The 17,582-nt window shown below is 42.5% G+C and overlaps 1 protein-coding gene and 1 long non-coding RNA gene across 2 annotated transcripts in view; one reads left to right on the top strand and one right to left on the bottom strand.

The window, feature by feature from the left end:
* Positions 1-5,621: 5,621 nt before the first annotated feature.
* LOC132795432 (uncharacterized) lies at positions 5,622-11,590 on the bottom strand. The gene is made up of 2 exons (XR_009633436.1): positions 11,276-11,590; positions 5,622-10,094 (listed from the first exon to the last, which is right to left on the bottom strand). It is a non-coding gene; the product is annotated as an uncharacterized LOC132795432 (long non-coding RNA).
* Positions 8,687-17,582, top strand: part of LOC132795431 (uncharacterized) — a 161,075-nt gene continuing 152,179 nt past the window's right edge. The window contains exon 1 of the mRNA XM_060806132.1: positions 8,687-8,696. The gene's annotated coding sequence lies outside the window, so the exon portion shown is untranslated. The remainder of the gene's footprint in view (positions 8,697-17,582) is intronic.

Below are 17,582 nucleotides of genomic sequence, written 5' to 3'. Positions count from 1 at the left end.
GACGGCAGCGATAGCACAGCACACAAAAAAGCGCATTGGGCAGCAGCGTCAGAGAGAGAGCGAGAGAGAGACAGAAAGTGAGAGAGGGGAGGGACAGTTGAAAGCACACACAAAACACACAAAACTATTTAACGAAATTTTGGCAACAGCCTGCGTATGTGTGTGTGAGAGAGCGAACGAGAGAAGCGTGCGCACGCTCTGTTGCTGTCCCCATCTCCGTCTCCTTCTCCTTCTGCTTCGCTATCTCGATCCCTAGGATCATCAGGTAGACAGACAAGGACAGCAAGAATGCATATGTGTGTGTGTGTGTGGGAGCACAGTGAATTGAACCTGAACTCGAGTATTAGAATGTGTGCTTTCAATTCTCACACACACACACACACACACACATACGCACACTGAGAGCAGAGCTGCAGGCAGCAACGCACTCACACAAACAGTGCCAAAATAAAGTTTCAGTCCAGTCCAGAATTCAATTTGCGACTCTCGATCTCTCGCTCTCTTTTTGACTGCCTCTTGCGTTTGCGTTCTCCCTCTATCACTCTTTCTCCCTCTCGCTCGCTTGCGTATATTATAACATCCAAGTAGCTTTGACTTTTGTGCATAGAACAAAACTTCGTTGCGGTCGACGACGCAGCCAATGCGCTAACGCTAACACCGACGCCGACGCCGATGTTGACGTCGACGTCGACGTCACTAGCGGCAGCGTCGCCAAAACTGACGCTGACTAATAACGACGCTGACAAAATGGATAGACAGAGCGATACATATACAAAAAAAAAACACTAAAAAAAAACAAATAATAATACACACAAAATATTAGCAAAAATTCATAGTTATATGTAATTTGTGTGTGTGTGTGTTTCTTATGCATTTACTTTCATCTTCTTAAATTTACAGCACACACACACTTGGCTGCCATTTTTTGTGGATCGCATCTAATTACCCCACATGACGAAAAAGTTCCAACTAGCTGCAGCTAGCGCCGCCGCTACCCGCCGACAGGTGTCGCCTTGCAATTGCATCCGCAAATTCATTTGAATTTGAAGAGACTCCCAGTGGGAAAATCTCAAGTTTCTAATGGCGAGTGGGGAGTGGAGGGAGTGGGGAGTGTGGGGAGCCGTGTGAACTGACGCCTAGCAGCTGGCCATGCGAAATTATAGAATATCGGCATAATATGATATATATCCATATACGATTTCAACGTGAACTTAACTGCAACTCAGCACTTTTGCACCAACTAGATTCCAATTGGAATTCGCATTGGAATTGGATTTGGAATTGGAGTTTGGCAGTGTGGACAGCAAGTAAGAGGAATCTATTATATGAATGAATATGCGTGTGTGTGTGTTTGTGTGTGCTTTCGTTACTTTCGTCGAGTTTGTATTTTGTTTGGTTTGATTCTTGTTGTTGCTATTTCGTTTTATTTCGGTTCGAAATTTGTATTTGATTTGTATTTGTATTTTGTTGTTGCTTTATTTTCATTTTTGTGTGATTTCTGATGTGGCTGTTGTTGTTTTTTTTTTTTGTGTTGTGCACAAAAAACAAATGAAATAAAAGATCTTCGCTCGCATTCGCAATTCGTAGTGTTTACGAACTTTCAAGGCTAAATACTACATTTTTTGCGCTGTATTTGTTGCTGTTTCTGTTGTTGTTGTTGTCGTATTATTATTAAATTTTTGTTTGGCGCATTTCGCCGCACTCTCTCTCTCTCTCCCACTCCCGCACCGTCGCCTTCGACATCAGACTGCAAAGAAGAGAGAGAGCAAGCACCGCTATTTTGCCGTCGTCGTTGTTGTTGTTGTCGTTGTTTCGCTGTCGCAGTCGCTGCCGCTGCCCGCAGTCGCTGCCCGCAGTCGATGCTCTGGCGAGCAGCTTTTAAAATAGTTCTAGAAAAAGTGTTTTCTCTGCGCGCCGCTTTTTGGCGTTGCAGTTTTTTTCCTCTTTTTGCACAATTTTGTTTGCAGCACGCATGTGTGTGTGTGAGTGTGTGTGAGAATCGAATAAAGCAATTATTTGGTTGACTGAGCTGTTGCTTAAATATAACAACAACAGCAACAGCAACGGCAAGAAGAATAGCGAAAAAAGAAAGGAACAACAACAAGTGAGAGATTAGATAGACAAGTAGTTTGTTCAGTTGGAAACCGAAACTACTTTTTATTTTAATGCGAATAACTGTACAACATTCGATTGAGCAGAAATGGCATCATGGGATTATTCCACACACACACACACACACACACACACACACACACATAGACGCGCATTTAAATATTTGTAGTTTGCGATTTATGTGCTTTTGTTTTTTGTTTGTTTCTTTTCCATTGAAATATGCATATGTATATTTTTATTTTTGATGTGTGAATGAAAGTTGAATCAGAGCGAGATAGCATAAAGAGGGTAGGGTATCTGTTAGTCGGCTATTACGTCTAGCATTGCAATTCCATCTGCTCTTTTTTTCTGTTTTTTTTTGGTTTTTGCTTTTTTTTGGTGTGCTGCCTCTTCTGCTGCTTCGCTTCGCCTGCTCGCCATGTGTTTGCTATTTTCAAGGTTAACTTTAACTGCGTTAGTTGGCTACACACACACATGCACACACATACGCACACATGTGCAAATAAAGCGGCAAGTCTCTTTTAGTTCTCTATCAGTTGGTGCGCTTAGCAACGCCAATTTCACTTCGTGCAGATAAGTAGCGCAAAGAGGGAGAGGGGAGAGAGTGAGAGAGGGGAGGGAGACAGACCACACTTGTGTGCACAGAGCATTCATTGAACAAGGTCAGTCCCACCCACTCACACATGGCCACTTGTTGCCTAGGAGTAAAGCGAGAGAGAGAGACAGAGACCATTGCACACTGGAGCTTACAGCTCACACACATTCAACCATCTCCTCTACACACACACACATACACACACACACGCCCCATTCACATAATGCCGGTCAAATGTAAAATCTAACGTCCGCACACAAACACACACACACACACAGGCACAGCAATGATAGCGAAAGTTTTATGTAAAAACTAGAACGAGAGACGACGACGACGACGATGGCGATGATGACGACTACGACTACGACAACGGTACAAACGACGACGATGATGGCGATGACGACGATGACGATGACGAGGCGATGATGACGACGACTACGACGACGCCGACCATTACAACAAAAACAGAAAAGGGGGAGTGGGCAACATGCAAACATACATACATACATACATACATACACATGTAAGCTTGTGTGTTTAGTTTAGTGCGAATTGCGAGTGCAAGAGAGTGTATATGTATGTGTGTGTGGGCTAGACAAAAGCTAGACAGATGCCGGCATGAGTTTGAGTGGAAAAGGGGAGAGTGCAAATGTGCGAATGTGAGTGGGAGTGGGAGAGGGAAAGCGAAGGCATAAGCATGGCCAGCACATAACATGAAATTGCAGCTGCAACTGCCACTTGGGGCATGACGCTTGTTGCACGTGCAAACACAATTATGCGCGTAACGTGTGTGTGTGTGTGTGTGTGTGTGTGTGTGTGTGTGTTTGTGTGTAATGTGGGCATGGGAGTGTGAACCATATCAGAGTGTTAATTAGCCCATTAGACTAATTAAATATAATTAAGTGTCGGCTCTCGTTCTTCTTCTCGCTCTTGCCATTAGAAGCCGCAAACTATCTACAAACTCACACACACACACACACATCGAATGTGTGTTGCGGGAGGGAAAGCGACGCTCCGATAGCCAAAACAGCAACAACAACAAGAACGACAACAACAACAACGACGTCGACGACGACATGCAAACAATTCAAAACAAAACCCAATTTTTCAACTCGTAAACTGAGTCCAAGTTCAAGGTCTCAGCGTTCATCGTCTGCCGTCTCTGTTTCTTCTCTCACCTCCCCCCCACCCCGCTACTCATACTACTTGGTTATCGTAGCAGTCATAGAGCCAGTGTGTATGTGTATTTGTGTGTCTGAGCGCGCAAAGAAAGAGAGAGAGAGATAGAAGGAGAGACGTCCAATGCGCATTAGATTGAAGAAAAAGCTCGCCACGCTATTGTTGTGAGAGAGCGAGAGAACGATGGCGTGTGAGCGCGTGGCGTTCGACAAACACTTTCAAACAGGCAGCGCAGCAGAGCAGCGCAGCGCAGAAATAGCGCGAGGCGCAGGCGCAGACGTCGACGCAGACGTCGCAAACACAGACAGAGCGACAGAGCAAGTTCCCTAACGTCTGCACGTTTGTCGTTGTTTTTTTTTGTTGTCTTTTGTTGTCTATCGGCCAGGCAGTCTGTCTGTCTGTGTGTGTGTGTATAGACAGCACCACGCAAAGAATTAGAATTGGCAACTGGATGCCTGGATGAGCTCAGACTGTTCTTCTATGAGCTTGGAGACTGGAGAGTGTGGTGTGGGATGGAGATGGGGGGGGGGGAGGGGAGAGTTGTGCTGGACTCTTGAGACACAGCAAATCAAAGACAACTGCAACTGTCTGTCCAGCACACACACACACACACAGACACATGTCTATTCCTGAGACGAGACTTCGACTTCGCCTTCGCTTCGTCTTCCTCTTCCTCTTCCTGCGCTTGCTGCTTACTTTTTGTCTACGCTTCAATTTCTTTTCTTATCTTTTTTTTGGTTTTGTGTATAGCTTGTTGTTGCTTCACGATTATTATTTTAAGGCCTGTGTCTTTGTCGTCGTTTTGTTTTTGCTTTTATTTTGCTTTATTTGTGATTATTGTGTTATTGTTGTCGCTATTTCGCTCACTCGCTCACATTTAACGCTGACAAAGTTGATTTCTATTGTTGGTGCGCTGCGACTGCGCCGTCGACATCAACTTGCATACATACATATGTATACACATACATACGTATGTACGTACGTATGCACGTTTGTGCTTGTTGTTGCTGTTGTCTCTTCAGTATTTTCGCTAATTTGACCTTCACCTTAACCTAGTCATCGTCTGTCGGACATTCGGTCGTTTACCTCTCCCATTGCCAATAGCGTGCCAAAGTCGAAAAGAACTCAATCACACTACGCGCTCATCGTTAGTTGTTCCCCTCTCTCTCTGTATGTGTGTGTGTTTGTGCTGAGAGAGCGTACATCTGCTCTCTTTTGCTAACATACCATTGCCATACACACACAATCGTCTGACTCAAGCTAATGATCATCGCACAATATTCAACTACTGCTAGTGTGCTGCAGTTAATGATCATCAACTCCCACTATCGTTAGTGCACTGCATGCGGCTAATGATCATCATGCAAGCTGTTTGGAGCGAACTTTCGCTCAAAAGCTCTAATGCTACTCTCTCGCGGCTGCTCAACTAGTTTTTGTAGTTTGTGCTCGTATCTATTTGAGTGCTTTCGTTTTTGCTATGACTTTGGCTGCCTTATCTAGCAATGTAAGTTTTGCCATTTGAGTTGAGTTGCCGCCATGTCTCTTCTCGTCTCGTCTCTTGAGCGCAATTTCGTAGTTGTAGTTTTCGTGCTAGAGAGCTTCATAGATCGAGTCGCGCATTTTCCAGCGTCGTTTTTAGTTGAGAGTGCGACGCGTTTGGCTTTGGTTGTCGTTAGTTTTGTTCGAATAGTTTCGCATTAATATTTTTTTCTATTTTTTTTTTATTACATGCAAATGCATGTTCACGCGTGCGTGTGTGTAAGTGTAAGTGTCTGTGAGTGTTAGTGTTAGTGTTAATGGTTGTGTGTGTGTGTGTAACACAATGCATTTAAATATGGGAAGTGGAAGTGTGTGATTTGTGCGCGGTAATTTTCGCTGTCGTCGTCGTCGTCGTCATCGTCGCCGTCGTCAACGTCGTTAGGGCTTTGAACTCGCGACGTTCGGTCTACCCGTTCAACGGCTCGTTGTCGTCAGACGCATCGAAGCATCAGACGCCTACCCCTCTACACACCGCACCGCCCCGCCCCGCCCCTATGTGTGCTACTGAAAAGTGTAACAACAACAGCAACAACAATATGCTGCCTTATTATCTTGTGTCCCGCTCCCGCCTGATAAGCGACTTTGGCAATCAGTTATTGGCCCGACGCGCCGTGTGGAGCTCTAATGAGCATTGAACTGCAAATTACACAAGCGTGCGAAAGTGTGAATGGGACAGCAAGAGGGAGAGGTAAGCTAACTTCACTTTACTACTAAATTGCATGAATTGCTCTGGGTAAATGAAGGACAGTGAAGAGTGTGTGGATTGTGTGGACTGTGTGGATTGTGTGGATCGTGGACTGTACGCTAATCCGCTGACACAGCGCAACAACACTCTTTTTTTGCAGTTAGGCCTTAGTTAATTTAACGAAAAAACGCAAGAAGGCAACTTTCAAAAGTAATGCAAAGCTGGCGAAATTTCTTGTCGACGAAAAAACACAAATTGCATACAAATAAAATTGCAAAAAAAGCAGCTACACATGTACACACACACACACACGCACACTTATAGACATACGTACAATACGCAAACACAAATTGCTTGCATGAACAAAAGCCTACAACGCAATGCTTTGCAGAAAGTAAACGGCGCAGCAACAACAACAACCACACAAAGTTCTCCCTCTCTGGCTGCGCTCGCGCATGCATGTGTATGTATGTTTGTGTGTGTGCAATGGGACGAGAGCAAAAGCTAAAACAAAAGTTAGCTGCGCATTACGTTTGCAATCTCTCTCTTTCTGTCGCTCTTTCTCTTTCTGTTTTGCGCGCGCGCGGCTGCCTTGACAATTCTATATGTAGTTTTATAAGCAGATATGTATGTATGTACATATGTACGTATGTACACACATGCAGGCTTTAATTCGTATTACATGTCATTTGCTTGTTTGCTATGCAATTGACATGCGGACTGCAATTGGGTGAAGTATGAAAGATGTCCATATACATATATTGTATATATATATTTGTATGTATGTATGTATATTAATTTGTGTTTGCTCGATGCACAAATAAGCAAACTCCTACTTTGCAGCAAGATTGTGTTCAATTGACACACATACATACGAATACTTTTGACACTTGCATATATATGTATGTACATGTATGTGTGTGTACAGTTGGAAAGTAGATCGTGGGTGGGCGCAAGGGGGGTGGAGACTTCTCTCTTTGCTCCTGCATTCTCATTGTTGTTGCTCGTGTGCATTCGCAGCTGCATTTGTGTTGGTGAGCAACCTTTTTCGTTGTTGCTTGAGCTTTGTGCGTTGTCGTTGATTATTTGCACACACTCACATTGACATGAGCATGCGAGTGTGTGTGTATTAGCATTTCTCATCAGAAGCAGCTCGACGCAGCTGCGCTGCCACTGCGCTGCGCTTCTGCTGTCGCTGCTGCTGCCGGCGAGGTGAAGAAACTTTTTGGGTTTAATAACATTGCACAAGGTTATTAGATAAAAATGTGTTGAGCAAAAATATGCGAACAGCGTAGCGCAATTCACTCTCCTGCTCTCTCTGTCTTTCTCTCCCTTCCAGCAGTGGGAAATTGAAATGAATCGGCTCGGCTCGGTTCGGCTCGCGAGTTACGAACGCACTTCGGCTCGGCGATCGGCTTCGTGTGTGCAATGTGTGTTAGTGCTAGTTATGGTGTAGTTTGAGAGAGGGGGGAGAAGGGGAGCATGGAACGCAACGCAACTGTTACTATGACCGGTTCTCGCTCTCCCCCATTCGCTTCGCCCCTCCCCTCACTGCTTTGCCTTGCTTTGCTATTGCTAATATGTATGCAAATACATATGCATGTGTGTGTGTGTATAGCTCAGGTTAACTGCCATGTGACTTATTATTAGCTCTCGACTCTTTGGATTTTTGGGCTGGTTTCTGAAGCTGATTTCCAAAAACATTGCACTTTCGGCGGCAGCGGCGAGTGGAGATGAAGAAGAAGAAGAGGAGAAGGAGAATCACAAGAGGAGGGGGAAAGGGGTTGCGATAACAACGCTGCTAGCAATGTCAATGCATTGTCGAGTGGAGGCGATCGGGTTCAATGCTCATTTGATTTGCGCATTCTTTTTTGTGTGTATGTTTCTTTCTCGTTCTCGTTCTGGTTCTCGTCGTGGTATTTTTAGTACTTTCTACTGCCCCCCTCTTGCCACCGCCCGCCCCTTGCTCTCTCTCTCTCACTCACTCACTCACTCACTCCAACTCATTTGCATTTCCTAGTGAGGTAAACGTATATATTACGTATACGCCACATGGTCTTCGTTTACCGTTACTCAGATCAAATTACCAGACACAACTGGCTACTGATTGGATAGGCAGACATTAAAACTTCAACGAAAAGGAAGAACTGAAGAGTCCCCCCCCGATGTAAGCTGAGAAACAGGCGAGAAGAGACTTGGCCCAGACTAGAATAAGGGGAAGACGAAGAGAAAGGGAGGGGTGGGGGGAGGAACACAGCGTGAGCTATGCACATGACACCGATGACCAACTGACTGACTGACTGACTGAAGCGAAGACTGCGAATAATAATAATAATGAGAAGAAGACCGCAAAAAGAGGTAAGAAAATAAAGAAGGGAAGAGGAAAAAAGAAACACAAGTGCAATCTTCTCTCGATTTTCTCTCATCAAGTTGAGTCGAGTTATCTTGGTCTGTTCACTCTGCTTATCTCGCCAATGGAAATGGAAGTACCTCTAGTTTGCTGCTGCATTTATTTGCAACTTCCACTTTACCCCCCTCCCCTCCTCTGTGGCCTTGCATTTGCCGTAAGCGTTTCCGAGAATTGAACTCGCGACAAGCTCAAGTCTCGTGCTCCTCCTGTTCCTCCTCCTCCTCCCCATCACCATCATCCTCTCCTTCCTTTGAAGACCCACGCACTTGTCTCCGTTTGTTGAATTCTCCGCAATTCTCCGCCGGCAGCCGAAAGTGGCCTTGGAACTGTTTGAATTGCCCCGTCATCGTCGTCAATGCACTTGGATTGTTCATGTGTCTGCGTGTGTTTGTGTGTGTTTTTACAAGTGCGTAGAATTTGCCAGAACTCTTCTGTAGACACACACACACACTTACACACACATACTGCACATCGATCGAGCTATGACTGAGTCATCGGCATGTAGCTTGCAGTGTTGACACTACTTCTTAAAGCAGACTCGCAAAAATAGCTAAAAGTGCACATCTTGTTAGCCTTTTCTTGACACAGAAATTACAATTTGTTGAAATTATAAGTTGTAATTTTAGTTGAGTATACAAAATATTTGTTCATGCCTTTTTGATAATTTACATTTAAAATATATTCTTGTTTTCTAATATTTTTATAGCTACATAGATGAAAGTATTGATAGAGTTTTGATACACGACTCACAAAAATAACCTTTTCTTGACACAGAAATTACAATTTGTTGAAATTATAAGTTCCAAGTTTATTTTGACACTCCAAAATATTTTCTCAAGCTTCTGGATAAGCGAGTTATTTTAAAAATATATTATAAAGTGAGTTTTGTCTTTTAATATTGTTATAGCTAGATGAAAGTTTATTTTCACATCCGAAAAAAGTTATTTTTTGTTTTAGACATTGCGAAAAAAGGCTAAAAATGCATATAATTCCATATGGAAGTTAAGTTCCGTTCAGTTCTTCAAAAGCAACTCCAATTCTGTTGCTGTCTGTTGCTTGCCCCGGTTGCCCCTTCAATTGAAGTTGATGTTAGTTTATTGTTATTTATTATTGTTTATTGTCGCTCAAGGCCAGCGGAAGTGTGTTGACTGCGTCTTCATTTTTTCTGTTTTTATGTTTTACTGTTTTTTTGTGTGCCAAAAGGGCGGGCAGTTCTAATTATTCACGAATACACTCACAGTGCACTCACACTCGTACTTCGACCGAGTTCTGTCATTTTGATTAACTCTAAATAAAACAGCTCAATTTCGCCAGCTGCGCTGCGACTGCGCTGCGACGCAGAAGCCCTACGAAGAAGGTTTCCGTTGCTGCGACGGCTTCACTTTTACTGTTATATGTTCATTTTTTTTTGTGTTTTTTGTGTTGCCCACATCTTCTGTTTGCTTGTGCTTCTGCTTCTGCTTCTTGTTCGGTGTTCCTGGAAATCGCCTTTGCCCTCTTTCTGCTCTTTCTGCTGCTGTGCATATTGCGTTTGCTTTTGTTTTTGCGTTTGCTTTTGCCTCTTGTAACTAAAACTACGCCAAGCGTAGACAGTGGAGCGAGCCAGATAGAGAGAGGGTAGAGGGGGAGAGACGGAGGCATAGACAGAAAAAAAACCATAACAATAACAGCAACAACAACAACAACAAGAAAGAAAACAAGTTGTGCGCGCCGTCAACCTTGAATGTCGGCCACTCGCACACATACGTCTCTCTCACACTCTCTGTATATCAGTGTATGTGTGTGTGTGTGTGTGCATATCGTCTGGTGCTGCGTCCACACTTTCTAGTGCCCTCTACGCAGTGCCAGAAGGAACATCAGCCATTTGCCTAGCATCCACACAGAGCAAAGCGTGAGAGAGTGAGAGAGGGAGAAGAGAAGAGAAGCAGAGTGAGCCCCAACAACGCTGTCTGCGTGTGCATGTGTGTGTGTGAGTCGTCGTCGTCTGCTGTGGCCCGTTGTCCCACTGTCTCACTGTCCCACTGTCTCACTGTTCCGCTGTCTCCTAGTTTTGCGTTCCTCTTTATGCTAGGCATGCTTCGCTGCAGTTTTCATTCAGTTTTTGCTCGTCTCTCGACGTTGGGCGAATAGTCAGGCGACGACGAATGGCGGATTGGTGGAATGGAGGAGGATGGGAGGATTGTGGATGGAGTGTGGAGAGCGAATGGTGGATGGCGGATGCGGTTGGAGGAATGTAGAAAAATGTGTTAGTGGAGTAGTTGCCATTACGTCACCTCTGCGTCCATGTGTGTGTGTGTGTGTGTTGGTGTGTTAGTGTGTGAGTTGATGTCGCTATCTTTGTGCATGTGCATTTTGTATGCATGTCTGCGAGTGCGTATATGTGTGTGTGTGTGTGTGAGCAGATACCGGTCTGTTGTTGGCTGCATTCAGGGTCTCGGTCGTCCAACTAAACAGCACAGAAAGAACAAAAAAACTAGACTAGCTTTCGTCTCGTTTCGTCTCCCTGTCTTTTAATACTATCATCCGAGTTGGAGTTTTGCGGTACAGTGCGTGCTCTTTCTCCTCTCGTTCTCTCTCCCTCTCTGCCTGTCGGTTGACGACCATTTGACTTTGTTTCCTCATCCCCCTTGAGTGCATTTGCTAGGAGAATCTCGAAAGCGAAAGTTTACTAGCACTTTTGCTTTCCACTGCATCTGATGAATGTGCATAAATGTGCATTTGTATGCACGCCTTTTATTGATGGAGATAAGCTTACCTGTTGAAGGTGTTCTGAGGTGCTTTGTTCCTGAGTCTGTTTAGAATTGGCCTTGAGCTAGGCCGAGGTGTTTGGCGGTCGTCTGAGCATATCTAAGTACATCGAATGTACATCAAACATCGAATACTGAATACTGAATGTGTGAATCAGAGTGAATATTCACAAATTTCCTGAGTTGTGTTTACGGATCACGCGAAAAGGGGGAGACAAAATACTATTTTTAATTGTCGCACAACTTGCGATCAACAACAATAAAAACACAAAATAAAACACAAATAAAACAACAATGAATAAACAGGAAAAAAACACGTTGAAACATTTACAAAAAAACAAGAAAAACGCAGCGAATATCCTTTCGAATTGGAATTTGAATTAGAAGTGAATAATTTGTAGATGTGAGTGCGAATACGAATACGCATCGAATGCAATGCAACGAATGCTGCCGACGACGGTTCGTTCGATGCGACGCTGAATGCCAAACTGCAGGCGGCAGCTAAAGCCAAAGCTTCGATCGCATTCTCACTGCAAAGCACAGCGCAAAAAAAAAAAAAACAGCAGAAAAAAAGGAAAAAGATCCTCCCCTGCTCGCAACAGCAACAGCAAAGGCAAAGGCAAAGGCAACAAAGGCAGCGGGCGACACGAGCAATAAAAACACGAAAACGTCACGACACGACAGCCAAAACACGAACGCAACGAACGACGACAAAACGAAGCGAAACGAAACGAAGCGAAGCGATGATGAAGCTAACGATGACGATGGCGATGATGATGATGAAGTTGTTGCCGTTGTGTTGGGCTACTGTATGGAAACGACTTCCTGCAGTCGCAGCCAGCTCAACGGCCCGCTCCCCCCCTCTCTCTGTCTATGTCAATCCCTTTGCCAAAATGTGAGCATGAGAAATGCTTCTCCTACTAAATATAATACATACTCAAACACACACCAACACACACATACAGTTGTTGTTGGCAGCGAAGGGCAACGGTGACTCAAAGTGCTAATGATCGAGAGCTTGAACTGGAACTGGGACGGTGACAGCGACTGCGACGCTAACTGCGACAGCGAGACTGTTACTGTTACGAGAAGGGCACACACACACACACACACACGGACACAGAGAGTGAGAGAGAGAGAGCGTTGAAAATGAAGTTCAAGTCGAGTCGAGTTGGATTCGAGTTGAATTGCGTTGCGTTGCGTTGAGTTGAAATTAAGGCAGCGACGCTGGCAGATCAAATGCATTGCATTGCATCCTTTGTCCCGCTCTAGCCCACTGCAACTTGCATTGCCTCTGCCTCGCTCTGTCTATCTCTCTTTGGCAAACTTGCTCTCCCGGATTGTGTGAGTCAAATGTCCTTCTTTTCATGTTAGGGCCAAGGCGATGACGATGGTGGAGCGGAGAGGAGTGGTGGCGGGGGGCAGGTTGAAGAGCAACATACAGACACATGTGTCTGTGTGTGTGTTTGCGAAATGCAATACTTCCTTGAATGGGGAGCGAGTGCAACGAATGCAGCTTATCTTTCTTTTGTCTCTGCTCTTTCTACGCTCTTTCTGCATTTTTCTCTGTTGCCTTTCCCCCTTTTTCCCTTTCCCATTTTTTAGTTTTTTGGCAAATTTGGGAACTATTTATCTCTTGTGCTGGGGACTAGAATTAAAACGTACCTGGAACTGAAACTGGAACTGGAACTGAAGTTGCAAACTGGAAGCTGCAAGCTTCAGCTGGAAAGCTGCAAGCTGAATGCCGAAAGCTGCGAAAAACTGCAGCTGCGAACGTCTCGAGAACCCCTTCAGTTATATAGATATCGAAGGTTTATGCACTTGGCGCGACATATTGGAAACGTTTTTGTTTTTTTTTTCTATTTTGTTTTCACTTTGCACAAGAAATCCAACAGAAGTTTGATTCAATTATTTGTATTTGTATTTTTTTTTTTGTTGGGCGCTGTCTTTTTCAGCAGTTCATAGTTTTGCTCCTTTTGCTGTGAGTTTCTCTTTTTGATTAGCTTTCTTCAGCTTTCTGCACTTTGTCATTTGTTGCGTTGCATTGTTGTTGGTAACAAACAAATAAAATAACAAAAAAACAGAACAGAACAGAACAGAAAAAAAAAACGATTCGAATTGAAGGACAAAAGCTCAGTGTGGAGCTGAGCTTTTGATCCTAGTTGCACTTGTTGCACGTTGCACGTTGCACGTTGTCTATCTATCTAGTATGATTGATCCACATTTGCATCCGCATCTGATCTCAATTGTGATTACAAGTCAAGTGAAGTGGGAGGTTGAACTTTTGCTTCGATTTGAATTTGAGTTTGAATTTGAAATTGAAAATTGTGCGTATTGTCTGAACTAACTTTAGTAACTGAACCGATCGAATTAAAAAGCTCAACTGAGTTCCGAAAAAATGCAGTTAAATGTGTTGATATTGCTGTGCTGCTGCTTCTTCTTCTTTTTCGTCTCTGTGTGTGTGTGTGTCAGTGTGTATATAAGCGTCAGCGCATGTGTGTGTGTGTGTGTGTGTGCGCTGCCCAATTGAATCAGAGAATTCCCTGGCATTGTGTGTGTGTGTTTGCTCTTTTTTTTAATACAACTTTTTTACACACACGCACACACACACAGACGGACAGAGACATGCATACATATTTCCTTCATTTTTTGGGCTTGCGATTTGCCATTGGAGTGCAGCGACGTCGACAGCGACGCCGAAACCGAAGCCGAAACACGACGATGCCACGATCAGTAACAGCGACAGCGACGTCGGCAGCGACAGCGACTGCAGTCGTCGTCATTACAGCAGCTGGCAGCGCAGTCGCCAAAAATTTGCGAGCAGCGCAGCGAACGGTGGAAGGGGATGGGGAAGGGGGAAAGGGAGGGAGGTGGGGAAGCGCATGCGGCTCTTTTGCTTGGCAATTTTTCGTGCTTCTTTTTTCCCTCGTCTTTTTTTTGTTGTTGTTGTGTTGTTGTGTTGTTGTTGTATTTCTGACATAAGCAGCAAGACAGAAAACACAAAAATGAAAACGAAAAGAGTCGCATAAAAAATTAAATGAAATAAAAATTAAATAAAATAGAATAACGAACGAAAATAGCTTTTGTCGCCGCCTTCTTTTTTCGCTCTCTCGATATTTTTATGAATTTGTATTTTCAAAACTTTTGTTTATTCATTTTCGGCCCACCGAATGCAGAAGTAGGGTGGAAAGGGAGCGAGGGGGGAAATGTAAAGACAGCTCGCCAAATAAAAGCAACAACAACAACAAAATTAGCGGTCGCCGTCGTTGCTTTCGTTGCTTGTCGCTGTCGTTGTCGACAATGTTGCGAACGCACACACACACACACACACACATGCAGAGAGAGAAGAAGAAAAAGAAGAAGGGCAGAGCCCAAGAAATGCAGCACACACACATGCACACAGACACACACAGAGGAAGAAATTTGTTGTGCGTTGTTGACAATTATTCGCGGCTGCTAAAAATGTTTGCTTTTGCTCTGCTCTGAATTGAGTTCATTGCAGATCCGACGCAGCAGCAGCAGCAACAACAACAACAATGAGAATGTGAACAACACTTGCAGTGCGGCACAACTTTCACTGCTCGAGTGTGTGTGCAACAGCAACAACAACAGCAACAACAACAGCAACTGAAGCAGCGCCCCATAAACTCCAAATAGCTATACGAATATAATGCATGTGAATATGTATATATGTATATGTGTATAGTGAAGTATATATATATATATATATATATATATGTATATAGTACATATATGTGCATGTAGAATACAACGATCAACGTTCATATCAAAGCGTTTATCAGCTTCGCTTTTTTGTTGTTGTTCCTCGTTTTTCGTTTTTCGTTTTTTTTTCTTATTTTTATTTTGAGGTTGTCGCCAATTGAAAGTTGTAGCCCAAATTACGAGTCGCATTTTACAAAGGCCAACAAATTCTTTGGCCTGTTTTCCACTTCACACACTTATACGATATTTCTATATAGTATAAACGTTTTTACTTCCTTATCTCTGAGCATTGAAATTACTTATAATTGAAATTTTCTTTTCTTAGTTCGAATTTATGGGTGTAAAAAGAGTTTTCGATCATTTCACGTGTTTTTTGTAATCTCTTTTGAGGAATAAGAGAAAGTATTCCTAATTCTTTATAATTGAAGTTTTTAGTTGAAATTAATAGATTCCAAATAGTTAAAAATACATTTATAATATTCTTTATGAATTCTTTATAGAATACATTACAAATTGTTAAAACTACAAGTTTGTTGTAACATTATTTCAGGAATATTTAATGGTTAAAAGAGAATAGTATTAACGTTTTTTACTTTCTTATCTGACCTGGGCATTGAAATTCTTTAACATTGTAATTTTTAGTTGAAATTAATAGATTAAAAAAACATTTCCATTATAAATGTTTTAATATTAATTCTTTATAGTTGAAATATTCTTGTCTTAGTTGAAATTAATAGATTCAAAAAGTTGTCGATCATTTCACGTTTCACATATTTGTTGAAATCTCTATTCAGAAATATTTGATGGATAAAATAGAATGTGCATAAAATATCGAAATAGCTTAAAAGTTTTTACTTCCTTATCTGAACATTAAAATTCCTTAAAAGTTTCTTATTTTAAATTAATTGATTAAAAAAGTTCAAAACACATTTTTATTCTTCTTTATAGTTGAAATTAATAGATTAAAGAGATTTTTTTCATAATTTAATGCAATTAATTTACATTTCGCATGTTTGTTGTAATATTTAATGGATAAAAGTGAACCAGGGATGCATAGCAAGATCTTCTTCATCTTAGTTGAAATTAATAGATTAAAAACAGTTCAAAGTACATTTCTAGTCTTCTTTATAGTTGAAATTAATAGATTAATAAAACTTTCCGATCATTGGATGCAATTCATTTACATTTCACATGTTTCTTACAATCTCGTTTTAGCAATAATTGAACCAGGGATGCATCACAAGAGCTTCTTTTTGTTGTTGTGGCGGCCCTGAACTCGCCAGGAACTTGCAATTGTTTTGGTAAGTTTCAATTTTTTCTTGCATTTTTGCATTTTTGCTGATTGTCGTTTTTTTTCTGTTTTTTTATTGGCTTTGAGCCGCTGTCGAGACTGAGGCTGAGGCCCGTCTTAGGTTGCGTTCCGTCTGTTTGCTGAACTCAATTTTTTCGTGTTATTTACTTTTTTTTTGGGTTTGGGTTTTTTAGTTTGCTTTAATGCGTGGCGATTTTAAGTACATTTTTTAATTGTGCTTGTCTCGCAGTTGTGTTGCCAATTTTTTCAGAATACGCATATTTTTTTGTTTTTAGTGATTGTTTTTGGAAGATGGTTTCTTTTTTTTATTGGGTGCTGTTGCTTGCCATGGCTTTTCGGCAGTTGTTTTGACCTTTTGTGTTTGCTGAATGAAATCTGCTGGCGATTCACTCGACACATTTTTTTTTTGACGAAAACAACAGAAAAACTGAGACGTCTACGGTTTTATCTATATATGTATCTGTATCTGTAGATGTTTATTTTGTTCGCTGATAAATTCGTCGCTTTCCCTTTTCCGCCTCTCTAACAGAGACTGAGTCTGAATTTAGTTCGTTGCAATTTGCTATTGACATTAACCCTTTGCATGGCCTCGATTTAAGTATACAAAGCAACAACAACAACAACGACAACAACAAAAACAAAACATGACGATGACAACAAACGTAATGATCGCATTGCGATCGCAATGAACTCGTCGCTTTTGCTGTTGCTGTTTGTTCTAATTGTTGTAGAGAGCTGCATTGGGTTAGCGACTTCAACGACACCAACACACACACACTCACACACACACACTCGCACACTCAGTCAGTGAAGGCCTAATAAATGCCTCGTCCATTGACCGCAATCGCTCGCACACAACAAAAAGCCGCCGCCACTCCAAGTGGCGTATACGTAATATTTTTTTAGCTACCTCGCTAGTTCACGCTCTCTCTCTCTCTGTCTGTCTCTTTTTCTCTGTGTCGCCCGCGCTTCTTTGTCTCTCACAGCGATCGTTGGCGTCTTAGAGAGATGCAAAAAGTGAGCAAGACAAAGAGAGAAACGCAGCAATCAAACAGAGCAAAAGAGAGAGAGCGAGAGAGAGAGAGAGAGAGAACAACTCGCATATCTTTAGAGAATTGTGTGAGTTTTGTGTTTTTGTGTGTTTTGTGTGTTTCTGTTTTGCTGTTGAGCAACAAAATGAAATCAAAAAATTGCAAAGTTCAACGACATTATTCATCGTCATTCGTTTATGTTCCTTCTAAATGTGAACGTTCGAACTTCGAATATTGCGAATAACTCTT

This window comes from Drosophila nasuta, chromosome X (genome assembly GCF_023558535.2).
Source record: "Drosophila nasuta strain 15112-1781.00 chromosome X, ASM2355853v1, whole genome shotgun sequence".
Taxonomy (NCBI): Eukaryota; Metazoa; Arthropoda; class Insecta; order Diptera; family Drosophilidae; genus Drosophila; species Drosophila nasuta.
The sequence above is the reverse complement of the archived record's forward strand: the minus strand, read 5'-3'. Positions and strand labels throughout refer to the sequence as shown.